General features: G+C 41.6%; 1 pseudogene; it reads left to right on the top strand.

Annotated features, from left to right (window-relative positions):
* Positions 1-207: 207 nt before the first annotated feature.
* Positions 208-6,339, top strand: LOC123425991 (annotated as a pseudogene).
* The last annotated feature ends 9,944 nt before the right edge of the window (positions 6,340-16,283 follow it).

Here is a 16,283-nt window from a genome sequence, read left to right on the forward strand (position 1 = left end):
CAACCCACCCTTCCATTCTTCCTCACTCTCCAGATCTGATCGAGTCACCTCGCCCCTGCCCTCGCCTTCCCCCCCCCCTTGTCTCTCCCCTACCGTCGCCTTCACCCCGAGGTCCGTCCCTCCCCCATCTATCCATTCGCTGTCGGGGCCGTGCCGGCCGTGGAGGTGGGGCCAGGGCTGGCGCCGCTGGAGCCGAGTCGCGACATCATGGAGGACGGCGGTCGGTTGGTGGCGGAGGGTTGGGCATCGCACTTCCGGTGGATCTGCGTTTGCTGGGGCAGTGCCAAGGACCGCAAGGCCAGCTACCAGGACACCGACGTCGAGCTCGGCAAGGAGATGGTAACTAACCTTGACCGCGTCTTCTCTTTCCCCGTTTGCCGCCACCTTGCTTGCTCTCGGCTCAACTCTGGTCGTCGCGTTGTTTGTTTTCCTCTTCGTTCTTGCGGGGAAGATAGAAAAGGGGCCTCCTTTTCCCATCGACCCCTCCCCGATTTGGTTGGTCGATTTAAGTTGGGGTCATGGGATCCATGCACCGTCATGGGATTGGGGTGGTTGTGCTCGCTCCCTAGGTAGGTGGGCTGAGCGTACTGCCATGGTCATGGGGAGCTGGGCAAGCTACACCACTCACACATCTCATGGAGGAGGAGCGCGTCGTCTAGCTCACCGTTTCCATTCCATGAGTCGCTCATTTCATGGCGTGGTCTGGTCTAGATGCATGGCCAAATCATGTGTTATGGTGCTTTCAGCAGCTCACCATCACCACCAATGTCCACTAGTCAGTCAAGGTAGCAGGATCAGTCACTCATAGTACTATATATATCACGCAACAGAAACATGCCACTATATTCTACTGAGACTGAGCTTCAGGATAACCTTCATGCGTGTGGACTAATCGTGTTTGTATGGCAACCGAGAGAGAGTTACAACAAGTGCTAATTCAATTGGTAGAACACCACATGATCTACAGATGTGACTGTGTAAAAAGCGTAGGAGGTCGCCTTTGTGCATGTATATATCGTGGTGCACACCATCGAACTGTGGAAAAAGTGTAGTACACATATTTGTTCGTCCAGAAACCTTTTAGATGGTTTCCAAAACCGGATGCACTGTCGTGCCTTCGTTCTCTAAATGGGCCTACCCACTACAAGAAATATGCTAACCTGTGACCTTCAATATTACGACCAAAAACAAACGGTCAAAAGCTGAGGGTCTCTAATGCCCAAAATGAGCTTTCATTTTCCTTGTATGAAAAATTCATTTTCCATGTTTCAATGCCCAAAATGGGTTTTTTTGTGAAGGATCTACCATATATTTGTTGAAAAATTTGACCAAATCATTTTTATAAAATACTAGGCCACATTTAATGTACAATTCACCAAATGGTTGGGTGTCAAAAGGTTTGATCCACCTCTCATGAAAAAGACAAATTTTTGCCGATTCCGCTCGAAGCGGGTCAAATTTGAATTGCAGTTGCATTATAGTTTGCTCTTTATTTTACCCAAAAATCGTTTCTAGGTACAAAACAATCTGTTTGATCATAGAAACATCAAAAGTTTTCCAACATTCAACCACTAGGTATGAATGGTCCCGCTATTTTGACCGTATTTTGAAATGGGCATGAAAAAATCAAAAAAAATGAAAAACATTGACATTGTTTCATTACATGTGAGAGAGTTACCGAGAAAAATAATAAACTTGTAATACGGCAATTATTTTTAAAAAGTGTTCTTAGAAATGAGCTAACATATGTGAAGATTCATGGCTTACAAGTCAAATGATCAATCTTATGGCGACATTCATGGCATAGTTTGTTGTAATGATCTAATATTATCCACAAGGGTGCACATTGGAATGGAAAACAATGTTGGTTAAGGAAGTTTTCATTTTCCTTGTATGAAAAATTCATTTTCCATTTTTCAAGTGCCCAAAATGAGCTTTTTGTGAAGGACCTACCATATATTTGTTGAAACATTGGACCAAATCATTTTTATAAAATACTAGGTCACACTTAATGTACAATTCACCAAATGATTGGGTGTCAAAAGATTTGATCCACTTGTCGTGAAAAAGACAATTTTTTGTCATATCAGATGAAAGCAGGTCAAGTTTGAACTGCAGTTGCCTCATTGTTTGCTCTTTATTTTTCCCAAAAATGATTATTAGGTACACTAGTATCTATTTAATGATAGGAACATTAAAGGTTTTCCAAGATTCAATCACTAGGTAGGAACGGTCATACCCGCAGTTTTGACCGCATTTTAAAATGGCCATAAATTAAAAAAAATCAAAAATTGGAAAACCTTCACATTGTGTCATTATATGTGACAAAGTTACCACGTAAAATAATAACCTTGTAATACGACAATTATTTTTAAAAATTGTTCTTAGAAATGTGCTATCATGTGTGAAGATTCATGTCTTTCAAGCCAAATGATCAATCTTATGGCCACATTCATGGCATAGTTTGTTCAAATGATCTCATATTGTGCATAAGGATGTGTATTGGAATGGTAAACAATCCTGCCTAAGGATGTTTTCATTTTCTATGGATGGAAAATTCATTTTCCATTTTTTGAGTACTCAAAATGAGTTTTTTTAAGGACCTACCATATATTTGTTTCAAAATTGGACCAAATCATTTTTCTAAAATACTAGGCCATATTTAATGTACAATTGACAAAATGGTTGGGTGTTTAAAGCTTTTATCCACCTCTCGTGAAAAAGACAAATTTATATCGAATCAGTTAGAAGCGGGTCAAATTTGAACTGCAGCTACATTATAGTTTGCTCTTTATTTTTCCGAAAAATCATTTATAGGTACATAAGTATCTATTTAATCAGAAATACATGGTGTGGTGGCTTGACATCAAGGTTTGGATGGTGGTTGAGGGCCCCAACTCCCGAGCGCGTAAACATGCATACCAGTCGTGCGGTCACCACCTGACTGTTGTGTTGCCACGCGTTCTGGGTGGCATAGGCATGTCTGGTGAGTTGGACACTCCCTCGGTAGGTGTTAGGAAGAAGAATACAGTAGAAGAATCTCACGAGGAGACTGAACTAATCTCAAATATGAATTAGCAGCCAAGTGTTTGATTAGCGGTGCGGATAATGCACATAGACAATGGGCCTAAATTTTGGCTTAGGATGATCATCTACTAAGGAGACTCTCTTGGCAAATTTTTAGCTCAAATGGATGAACCTAGGTGGCACTTGCTTTGAAAAGGACCACACTGTGCAAAAATATGGATGTTGAAGCTGGGATCAAATGAATGAATGGATTGAGCTGAAATTTGGTGTATAATAATTTGGGAATATGAAGGCATTGTAGTGTTTTTTACCATTTGCACATGCCAAAGTGACACTTCCTTCACAATGTGCCAATCTGGACACAAAATGGTAATTGTAACTGCGCTCACATAGATGATTGGATTGAACTGCAATTTGGAGGTGGATGATAATTTGGGCACATTAAGGCACTGTAAAAATTTCATGAAATGTGGATAAACATAAGTTGTACTTCCTTCACGCTACTCTCTACTGAACATAATATTAGGAAAAATATTGAGGGAAACTGGCTGAATTAAATGAGCTAAAATTTGGTGGAGTGAGGTTATATGGTCAGTTTCATGTCGTGGTAAATTTTAATCAACTATAAAGCAATATATAATGTAGTTGCTTCACAAACTAAAAATATTACCAGAAACAAAGATTGGATGATGAGCTCACATGGATTGTTAGATGGGGCTCAAATTTTGTGGAGAGCTATGGTTTGGGCATATAGAAGAAGTGGAAAAAATTCAACTCATTAGAATATTCCTAGCTAGTACTTCCTTAACAAAGTTGTTATGTGAACACAAACTTTGGAAATTTGCTGAGAATTATGTACTAGGAAAATGGATACGAAAGTTTTCATGAGGTAATGATTTGGATAGACAAGAGTGCCCAAAAATTTTGAGGGCAATCAAAAAGATATAAACAACACTTCCTTCACAAAGTGCTATTCTGAATAGAATAGGAAAATGAATATTGCTGAATTATTTTCGAACTATGCAAGGAATGGTTTTCACATATTTGAGGAATATATGATCCAAAGTATTTATGAGAATTTTTCGAGAATTTTTGGAATGACAGAATAGCAGGTTGCTTCACAAACTAGGGCAAACATTGACACGTGGACATGACATGTAGGCAAAACTGATGATATGGCACCTAGTCATAGCTATGACCATCTATATTGGTCGTAATTAGCTACAAATTAGGCAGTGCACCAGGGCTATCTGCTTTACGACCATTTCCAGTCAGGAAGTTACGATCTTTCTGATGAAAATGGTCGTTAGTTTTTAGGGTTAGGACCCCTCCGGACATCTTACGACCAATTGGTCTCAAATGGTCGTAGATTTATGGCCATTTCTACGAGCGTCACTGCCATAAGGTCGTTAGTTGACATATTTATTGTAGTGACCTTTTTATACGCCTGGCTTGGTCTTGCTTAAACAACGACAGATTGATGCTTATAGTGAATCAATCAAAGTAAATTCAATTCGATTCATTTCCACCACCTGGCCGATCTGTGTCTGACTGCTCCATTGTGTGTGTGCGCACGCGAAGGTGGAGAGGGGAATAGACCTGGTATACGGGAGCGGCTCAATCATTCTCATGGGCCTCGTCTCCCATGCCGTCCATGCCAGCGGCCGACATGTCATTGGGTGAGCAAGCACTTCTCCACACACGTGTTTTTGAACCTTGACTGTTGGGTCTGCAAGCTTGTAGCTGGTAGAATATTTATTGGTTAGCTTCAAATTCATGAATGATGATGCATCGCCATATATTTGTGAATCTAATGTCTAAAACTTTTGTGGAATCTGATGGTAGGTTGGCTTCATTTTCCTTTTCAAGTAACTTGACTATATTAAGTTATTCGTTTTTATGAAAACAACTAGAAATAGTACACTTAACCACATTTGAATATGCAGTGATCTTGTAGGAGTAGTAACATGTACTCTTCTTAATTAGGCTTACATTCTCATTTATTATATGGATTAGCACAACAATTAAATATTAATTGTTGTACTGACCATATTTATTCTTAGTTTCAAACATACAAGATGATATGTACTACTTAGTCTAGCCTTAATTGATTGGGTAGTTATGATCATTATTCTTGGAAATTTTGATTGGATAGACTAGTCAATTTTATAGTTTAGTGTTATCTAAAGACGCAACTAGGTTATATTACTACTCTTGAATGCTTTGGTGCTTATGATCCCTAATTCATGCTCCTGTAGGTAACTGGGGTTCGTGTGGGTGAAGTTCGAGTTGTTTCTGGCATCCATGAGAGGAAGGCTGAAATGGATTGGTTTGGTAATTCTTTAATTTCCCTACCAGGTACAAATTCAATAACCCACTCCAATTCTTCCACAAGCGATAAAATCTGGAATAAATCATACATATTTTGTGCTGTTGAGTTTGACAATTCAGTTAATTTGACAGTCGGCTACGGAACCTTGGAGGAGTTGTGTGAAGTGATCACTTGGGCACAACTAGGACTACATAAGAAGCTAGTAAGAACTAGCTTCTGTTCTTGGTGCTTTTCATACAAAAATCATACAGCCCCAATCATCTGGGGATGATGTGCTTGTCTTCATATGTTCTATCAACCCACACTATTTTAGTAGCTAGGTATGGACATGTTCTTTCTTTATTATAATGTCGATCATTAGGGTCGTTCTGATCTGATCATAGTAGCTTTGTTCAGATGTGGCTACTAATTAATTTCACTCGCATGGCAACAAATCCTTGTGAAGAGGGTATAATCAAAGGAGATATCAGCATCACTTGGAAGGCATGCAATTTGCATTCCTGACCTTAATATTCGCTCATCTAATAGGATAATCCTGCACACTTGATGAATAGAAAATGTTATCAAATCAATGTTCTGGGATCTGAAAAAGGCACGACGTGTCATGTAGAGGAAAGCTATTTTGTTGCCTCTCTGTTGCACAACTGATTATCAATAGAAAATGCTATATGTTTGAGGCGATAGACACAATAGTCAGATCTATATTTATCTTATATCCCTCCCGTCGCTATTATTATATTTGCACGCCTGCCAAATTTGCTATTTAGTTGGTTGTTGAATCAGATATGATTCTGCGGGTGGGACTGGATCATTCAGTAATCAATAATGTCGACTCATGCATTGTGTTTTTCTGTCACTACTTGTATTTATTCCTGGTATATGTATTTCCCGCAACCGTATACCAGGTCGGTCTGCTGAACATTGACGGATTCTATGATCAACCGGTGCATCATACTTGTTTTCCTTCAAAGTTCTCCTGAATATTATTCTTTTTGTGTGTAATTTATCTTAGAGTGACCATATATGTCAGTATACTCAAGTAACTGAATGTATTAATGTAAATTATGTTAAGTACTAGTAGATTCAAAAATGTAGTTCTTCAAATTAATGGTAGCATGTGTAAATGAGTCAAACAAACATATCCATATGCAAATGTCGGTCTATGTTCGATTCAATTTGGTTTGCTCTGCTACTGAAGCTCCTATCTACTCTAACCATTTTCGCACCAAATGCAAAATGCTTTATTTTTATTCTGTTCCTAATTGTTTTGTTTATAACCTGTAGATGTTGTCATTCGTTCGTTGAAGTGTTGACTACTGGAATGAGCTCCACGATGAAGAAGCTGGAACTTGGAGCAATCGAAGAGTAGCTAATTGGAGCTTGTCATCTTTCGATATTTTTGTGTATTAGAAAACACGATACTTTGTATTCTGAAATATTCTACATTTTTAGCCTCTATTTGAATTGAATATTGACTGAAAATGAAGCATATACAGAACGGAAGAGTGGTGAGTCCTAATATAAAATTCCCTGCTTGAGGGCCAATAAAAACAGGACTGTAAAAGGCTGAGGCAAAAAAACTGGACTACAAAAGGCTGAGGCCCAACAAGAAATGTGATGTAAAATTCCATGGTCTACGAAATAAAGAGATGATTTTATCAAAAATGGCAGAATTATTGGGCTAGGCTCGTGCTGCTCACAAAAATTGGCAGGAAAAAAATATATAAATGGACCAAATTAATGGGCTTGGCCCATATAGATACCAAACTGGACTGGGCCGAGTCTAATCAACAACCTTTTCATTTGGTCATAATTTTGCCACCTGAGCTTGCCACGTCGGATCCGACGTGGTGTGGGCAAATGGCTAGTGATGAAAACAATTGGTCATAGAACCAACAACCTTTTATTTTGGTCGTTAAGTTTCATTAAAGACGGTTGACACGTCTCCAACGTATCTATAATTTTTGATGGTTTCATGCTATTATCTTGTCAAACTTTGGATGTTTTGTATGCCTTTTATATCTTTTTTGGGACTAACTTATTAACTCGGTGCCAATTGCCAGTTCCTGTTTTTTCCGTGTTTTTGACCCTTTTCAGAGGAGAATTTTGAACGGAGTACAAACGGAATAAAACTTCCAAAAAGATTATTTCCGAAACAGAAGCCAATCGGGAAACTTGAGAACCAAGGAAGAGGGTCACCAAGGACCCCACAAGCCCTCATGGCACGGCTAGGGGGGCAGCGCCTCCCAGGCTTGTGGGCTCCCTGGGCCTCCCCTGCCCTAGATCTTTCGCCTATATATTCCCTAAAATCCTAGAAAAAATCAGGAGATCAACGAAAATACTTTTCCGCAGCCGCAAGCTTCTGTCTCCACAAGATCCCATCTGTGGCACGTTCTGGTGCCCTGTCAGAGGGGGGATTCGGATACGGAGGGCTTCTTCATCAACACCATTGGCTCTCCGATGATGCGCGAGTAGTTCACCATAGACCTTGGGTCCATAGCTAGTAGCTAGATGGCTTCTTCTCTCTCTTGGATCTTCAATACAAAGTTCTCCGTGATCTTCATGGAGATCTATCAGATGTAATCTTCTTTGCGGTGTGTTTGTCAAGATCCGATGAATTGTGGATTGATGATCAGATTATCCATGAATCTTATTTGAGTTTCTTCTGATCTCTTATATGCATGATTTCATATCCTTGTAATTCTCTTCGAGTTGTGGGTTTTGTTTGGCCAACTTGATCTATGATTCTTGCAATGGGAGGAGTGCTTGGTTTTGGGTTCATACCGTGCGGTGACCTCACCCAGTGACAGAAGGCGTAGCGAGGCACGCATCGTGTTGTTGCCATCAAGGGTAAAAAGATGGGGTTTTCTTCATTGGTTTGAGTTTATCCCTCTACATCATGTCATCTTGCTTAAGGCGTTACTCTGTTCGTCATGAACTCAATACACTAGATGCATGCTGGATAGTGGTAGATGTGTGGAGTAATAGTAGTAGATGCAAAAAGTATCGGTCTACTTGGCTCAGACGTGATGCCTATATGTATGATCATTGCCTTAGATATTATCATGACTTTGCGCGGTTCTATCAATTGCTCGACAGTAATTTGTTCACCCACCGTAATATTTTCTATTTTGAGAGAAGCCTCTAGTGAACACTATGGCCCCCGGGTCTACTTCACACCATATTTTCAACATTCTCTTTTACTTCGTTGCACTTTCCGCCTTCAGATCTCACTTTGCAATCAATCTTGAAGGGATTGGCAACCCGTGTATAGCGTTGGGTGCAAGCTCTTTTGTGTTTGCGCAGGTACTCTGGACTTTACGAGATTCTCCTACTGGATTGATACCTTGGTTCTCAAACTGAGGGAAATACTTACTGCTCCTGTGCTGTATCACCCTTTCCTTTTCAAGGGAAAAACCAACGCAAGCAAGTCTCCATCACTGTGTCAATTTTTGGGGCTGTTGTTTGACAAGTAGCAGAAGGATTTCTGGCGCCGTTGACGGGGAGGATCAAGTCAAAAACTCATCCAAGTAAGTGTCGCAAACTCATCTCTTGCATTTACTTTTTTTGCCTCTCGTTTTCCTCTCCCCCACTTCTGAAAAACAAAAATTTACAAAAATATTTGCCCTTTCCTTCGTTTGCCTTTTTCTCGCTTGCTTCCTGTTCGCTTGTGTGTTTGCTTGCTTGCTGAAGTCACCATGACTGAAAACACCAAACTTTGTGACTTCTCGAATACTAATAATAATGATTTTATTGGTACTCCGATTGCTCCCGCCACTAGTGTGGAATCATACGAAATCAATGTTGCTTTGCTGAATCTTGTTATGAAAGAGCAATTCTCCGGCCTTCCTAGTGAAGATGTCGCATCCCATCTTAATACCTTCATTGAGCTTTGCGATATGCAAAAGAATAAAGATGTGGATAATGATGTGATTAAATTGAATCTTTTTCTTTCTCGTTGCGAGATCGAGCAAAAACTTGGTTTTCGTCTTTGCCCAAAAATAGTATTGATTCTTGGAATAAGTGCAAAGATGCTTACATATCCAAGTATTTTCCACCAGCTAAGATTATCTCTCTCCATAATGATATCATGAATTTTAAGCAAGTTGATCATGAAAATGTTGCACAATCTTGGGAGAGAATGAAATTGATGATTAGAAATCGTCCCGCTCATGGCTTGAGTCTTTGGATGATTATACAGATCTTCTACGCTGGCTTGAATTTCGCTTCTAGAAATATCTTGGACTCTGACTCAGGTGGAACGTTCATGGAAATCACATTAGGAGAAGCCACAAAACACCTAGACAATATCATGACGAACTACTCTCAGTGGCACACTGAAAGGTCACCTACTAGTAAGAAGGTACACGCTATAGAAGAAATTAACTCGTTGAGTGCTAAGATGGATGAGTTAATTAATTTGGTTGCTACTAGAAGTGATCCTTTAGATCCTAATGATATGCCCTTTTGGGCGTGTTTGGTTGCCTGGGTGGCTCTAGCCTGCATCGTATGGGGCATCCTGGGTGAGCCTGGCCTGTTTGAGTGGATGCAGAGATGGGGTGAGATGAGTGTTTGGTTGATTGCATGATACGGATGCACCAGAGATGCTATACATGACAGATGATGTTTGGTAGGCTGAATTGGGCTTAATTATTTCGAGTAAAAATTGAGCTTAATTATGTAACGGGGGGAGGGAGGGAGGGGGTGGCCGCGGGATGGCTCGGCGCGGGGAGGGAGGAGGTGGCCGCGGGCTGGCTGTGGCGGGGGGCTCGCCACGGGGACGGAGGGGGTGGCCGCGGGATGGCTCTAGCAGGTGGCTCGCCGCGGGGAGGGGCGCCACGGTGGGGGAGAGGGGTGGCGTCGGTGTTGGGGAAGGAGGGTGGCCGCGGGCTGGCTGAGGCGGGAGGGCTCGCCGCAGGGAGGGAGGGGGTGGCCGCGAGCTGGCTCTGGCCGTGGGGCTCGCCGCAGGGAGGGGGCGTTGCGGTGGGGGAGAGGGGTGGCGCCGGTGGTGGGGAAGGAGGGTGGCCGTGGGCTGGATGAGGCGGGAGGGCTCGCCGCAGGGAGGGAGGGGGTGGCTGCGAGCTGGCTCTGGCCGTGGGGCTCGTCGCAGGGAGGGGGCGTTGCGGTGGGGGAGAGGGGTGGCGCCGGTGGTGGGGAAGGGGCTGGCATGGCGGCGCGTAGACTCGTGGCCCAGTGAAAGGCATGGAGGAGCGACATCATCCTCTGGCGAGGACGACGACGGCGGAGTGGTGAGCTGCATCGCGGGTGCAGGCAAAAGGCAAGAACGAGCCTGCATGAAAGAAACGCTCCGATCGTGTGTTTCCCTCAGCCTGGCTGGGAGGCCTCTTTTTGCATCGACTGGGCCAGGCTGAGAAGACCATGCAGCCAACCAAACATGGGCCATTTTGCATCTCGGATGCAAGCCAGGTGCGAGCCACCCAACCAAACACGCCCTTTATTCCTTGATTCAGAGTAGCAACGCTAGCTTGGACGTTAATTTTGTTGGTAGGAATAATTTTGGCAACAACAATGCTTTTAGAGGAAACTATGTTCCTAGGCCTTTTCCTAGTAATCCCTCTAATAACCTTGGCAACTCCTACAACAATACTCATGGAAATTACAATAGATTACCCTCTGATATGGAGAGTAATATCAAAGAGTTTATCAACTCACAAAAGATTTTCAATGCGTCCATAGAGGAAAAACTACTCAAAATTGACGATTTGGCTAGGAGCGTTGATAGAATGTCTAGTGATAAGAACATCGTTGATGCTTCGAAAGTTAGATGTTCCCCTCCCAAGATCAATATAGATGAAACTTTGAAAGCTATGCGTGTTTCCATGAGTGAGAGCAAAGAAAGAACCGCCCAAATTCGTGCTAGACATGAATGCCTTAAAAAGGCATGTTCTCGTGATAAGAATCACGAAGATCTTAAAGTGCTTGGTGTGACTCTCATTGAATCTTTGTTTTCTTGTGTGAAACCTAATGATGATGGGGATCGATATGAATCCACTTTGGTTAAAAAACGCCCCAATGATTCGGAGTCCATCTATCTTGATGCTAAAACCATTGAAAGTGGAGTAGAAGATATTAAAACCTTGAGTAGTAATGAAATTACTACTTTGGATTTCAAGGAATTCAACTATGATAGTTGCTCCTTGATTGAATGCATTTCCTTGATGCAATCCATGCTAAACTCTCCACACGCTTATAGCCAAAACAAGGCCTTTACCGATCATATCGTCGAAGCTATGATAAAATCTCTTGAAGAGAAACTTGAATTGGAAGTCTCTATCCCTAGAAAGCTTCATGATGAGTGGGAACCTACTATCAAAATCAAAAAACAAAAACTATGAATGCAATGCCTTGTGTGATTTGGGTGCTAGTGTTTCCGCGATTCCAAAGTCTTTATGTGATGTTCTGGGTTTTAATGAGATTGAGGAGTGTTCTCTTAATTTGCATCTTGTGGATTCTAGTGTCAAGAATCCCATGGGAAGGATAAATGATGTTCTTATTATTGCAAATAGGAACTATGTAGCCGTGGTAGATTATGCTTGGCATTGATTGCAATCCTACATGCCCTATTATTCTTGGTAGACCTTTCCTAAGGACTATCGGTGCTATCATCGATATGAAGGAAGGGAATATAAGATTTAAATTTCCATTAAATAAGGGCATGGAACATTTTGCTAGAAAGAAAATAAGATTGCCTTATGAATCCATGTTGAGGGGTACTTATGGTTTGAGCACGAAAGGCGACGATACGTGATTGTGTCACCTTATGCCTAGCTAAGGGCGTTAAACTATAGCGCTTGTTGGGAGGTAACCCAATGAATTTATCTTTTTCTTTCTATTTTGTTCCGTCCACACCATAATAATTCTGTTACGATTGTGTTTTTTTGTTTCTTTTTGTATTTGAGCCAAGCAAAACCTTTATGACTAGTCTTGGTGATGGTTGTTTGATCCTGCTGGAAAAAGACAGAAACTTTTCGCTCACGAGATTATTTTTCATTCTTATTCACAAAGAGCTTTTGAGTTGATTCTTTTAGCTACTGGTTGATATGCCTTTTTCCTAGGGAGTCGTAATTTTTCAGAATTTTTGAGGTACCAGAAGTATATGAAGTATACAGATTGCTACACACTGGTCTATTTTTTACAGATTCTGTTTTTGTTGAGTTGGTTGCTTGTTTTGATGAAACTATGGATAGTATCGGGGGTACTAGCCATGGAAAAGTGAGAATACAGTAATATAACACCAATATAAATAGAAATCAAGATTGCTACAGTACCTAAAGAGGTGGTAGTTTGTTTTCTTGTGCTAATGATATCACGAGTTTCTGTTTAAGTTATGTGTTGTGAAGTTTTCAAGTTTTTGGTGATGTTCTCATGGACAAAGGGATAAAGAGTGGAAAGAGCTCAAGCTTGGGGATGCCCAAGGCATCCCAAGACAAATTCAAGGACACCAAAAATCCAAAGCTTGGGGATGCCCCGGGAAGGCATCCCCTCTTTCGTCTTCAATCCATCGGTAACATTACTTGGAGCTATATTTTTATTCACCACATGATATGTGTTTTGCTTGGAGCGTCTTGTATCGTAGGAGTCTTTTATTTTTGTTGTGTCATAATCATCCTTGCTGCACACCTTTTGAGAGAGACATGCACTCATCGTGATTTTGCTAGAATGCTCATCGTGCTTCACTTATATCTTTTTGAGCTAGATAATTTTGCTCTATGTGCTTCACTTAGATCTTTAAGAGCACGGCGGTGCGTGACTTGGTAGTTGGCTTGTGTTATGAAAGTAGTCCCAAAGGTGATAGGTACCCAAAGAGGATAGAAGAAACCTCCATCTTCATGTACGTTGAGTAGAAAGAGAAGTTTTGATTCCTCTCAATTAGTTTTGAGACGTGGATTTGGTAATATTAAGAGTCATGTTAGTAGGGTGTTGTGAATCTAGAAATACTTGTGTTGAAGTTAGTGATTCCCGTAACATGCACGTATGGTGAACCATTATGTTAGGAAGTTGCAGCATAATTGATCTATTGATTGTCATCCTTTGTGTTGCGGTCGGGATCGCGCGATGGTTAACACCTACCAACACTTCCCCTAGGAGTATGCGTTTAGCACTTTCTTTCGATTACTAATAAAAAACTTTCGCAACAAGTATGTGAGTTCTTCGTGACTAATGTGAGTCCATGGTATAGATGCACTTTCACCTTCCACCATTGCTAGCCTCTCTAGTGTCGTGCAATTTTCGCCGGTGCACAAACCCACCATATGCCTTCCTCAAAACAGCCACCATACCTACCTACTATGGCATTTTCATAGCCATTCCGAGATATATTGCCATGCAACTCGCACCTTTCTGTCTCATGAATTGTGTCGTCACTCTCATATTGCCATTGCATGATCGTAAGATTGGTAGCGAGATGTTTCAACGTCATACGCCAAGCTAGATCATTGCACATCCCGGTACACTGCCGGAGGCATTACCTATAGAGTCATCATCGTTCTAAACTTTGAGCTGTGAGTAAATAAAAGTGTGATGATCATCATTATTAGAGCATTGTCCCATGTGAGGAAATACAAATAAAAAAAATAAAAAAAGAGGCCAAAGTTGCCCACAATACAAAAAAAGAGATATGGAAAGAGGCCAAAGAGCCCAAATAAAAAAAGAGAGAAAAATAGAGAAGGGACAATGCTACTATCTTTTTCCACACTTGTGCTTCATAATAGCACCATGTTCTTCATGATTGAGAGCTTCTTGCTTTGTCACCACCATATACTAGTGGGAAATTTTATTATATAACTTGGCTTGTATATTCCAATGATGGGCTTCCTCAAAACTGCCCTAGGTCTTCGTGAGCAAGCAAGTAGGATGCACACCTCTAGTTCTCCTTTTGAGCTTTCACATACTTATAGCTCTAGTGCATCCTTTGTATGGCAATCCCTACTCATTCACATTGATATCTATTAATGGGCATCTCCATAGCCCTTTGATACGCCGAGTCAATGTGACCATCTCCTCCTTTTTGTCTCACAACCACCACCACACTCTATTCCACCTATAGTGGTATATCCATGGCTCACGCTCATGTATTGTGTGATAGTTGTAAAAGGTTTGAGAAAGTAAGAGTGCAAAAACAATTACTTGGCCAATACTGGGGTTGTGCATGATTTAAATTAGTTTTGTGGGGATGATGGAGCATAGCCAGACTATATGATTTTGTAGGGATAACTTTCTTTGGCCTTGTTATTTTGAAAGTTCATGATTACCTTGCTAGTTTGGTTCAGGTAATCATGAACTTTCAAAATAACAAGGCCAAAAGAAAGTTATCCCTACAAAAGTATATAGTCTGGCTATGCTCTATCATCATTGCACAACGAATTTAAATCATGCACAACCCCGGTATTGGCCAAGTAAGTTTTTCACACCTTTACTTTCTCAAACCTTTTCAACTCTCACGCAATACATGAGCGTGAGCCATGGTTTTAGCACTATAAGTGGTGTGGAGTGTGGTGGAGGTTGCAAGACAAAAAAACAAGGAGAAGATGATCACATTAACTAGGCATATCAATGAGCTGTGGAGATGCTCATCAATAGATATCAATGTGAATGAGTAGGGATTGCCATACAAATGATGCACTAGAGCTAAGAGTATGTGAAAGCTCTTAAAGAAAACTAGTGGGGTGTGCATCCAACTTGCTTGCTCACGAAGACCTAAGGCAATTTTGAGGAAGCCTATTATTGGAATATACAAGCCAAGTTATATAATGAAAATTTCCCACTAGCTATATGGTGGTGACAAAACGAGAGACTCTCAATCATGAAGATCATGGTGCTTAATATGCACAAGTGTGGAAAGGTGGTAGCATTGTCCCTTCTCTCTTTTTTCTCATTTTTTTTGGTGGGCTCTTTGGCCTCTTTTTTTATTTTTTATTTTGGTGGGCATCTTTGGCCTCTTTTATTTGCTCACATGGGACAATGCTCCATCAATGATGATCATCAAACTTTCAACTCAAAACTTAGAGCAATGATGACTCTATATGGAATGCCTTCTGTCGGGACCCCGATCCTAAGCCATAGGCATCCAGCCTGTAACACGTCACATCCCTTTGCGGTCTCACGCACGGTTAACCCCACGGCTGTAGCCTTACCTTAGACGGGACCGTCTGCGCCTTTTGACTCACGTATGCAATTGTGTCGCTAGCATTCCAATGTCAAAGAACCCGGATCGACAAGTCTAGTCATAAACCAAAGTGGCAGTACCGCACAAGCACAGGCATACATGACCCAACAAGGCAGGTGTCGATCACCAGCGAGTGTAGATGAGTCGTAGCAAGCTACAAGGACTCCATTACATCGCGTGACATTTCCCCAAAGGGGACAGACACAACAGCTAAGAAGGACACATGCCGGTCAACCAATGTATCCAGAGCAGTAGCGAGCTACCATGGCTCGTTGGATCACAAAGGGGCATTTCCCTATAAGGAGTCCTACTAAAGTTCACGGCTAAGTAATCGAACCCCATACATATCAAGTACGAAACACGTACGCATGGCATACCGATAGGTATAGATACATCGATGGCATCACAACATAACCATAAACATACAAGCTTTATTTCAGAGGCTCGGAAGAGCCTCACACATAATATTACACCGTAAGGTCTCACGACCCATAATAGCAGTCATTCAGTTACAAACCAGCGGAAGTGTTTAAAACTGTCTGAGTACAGACAGGTGAAACTAGAGGGCACATGGCCTGACTATACTACAGACCCAACCTAGGGCATGATCGTAGGTGGGACACCAGCTACTCGTCGTCGTCGATGTCTATGAAGAACCCTCCATTAGGGTCGTTAGCAACCTCTGCAACATTTATTAAGCAAACATGAGTACGGAGGTACTCAGCAAGACTTTAGGAT

This window comes from Hordeum vulgare, chromosome 2H (assembly GCF_904849725.1).
Source record: "Hordeum vulgare subsp. vulgare chromosome 2H, MorexV3_pseudomolecules_assembly, whole genome shotgun sequence".
Classification (NCBI taxonomy): domain Eukaryota; kingdom Viridiplantae; phylum Streptophyta; class Magnoliopsida; order Poales; family Poaceae; genus Hordeum; species Hordeum vulgare.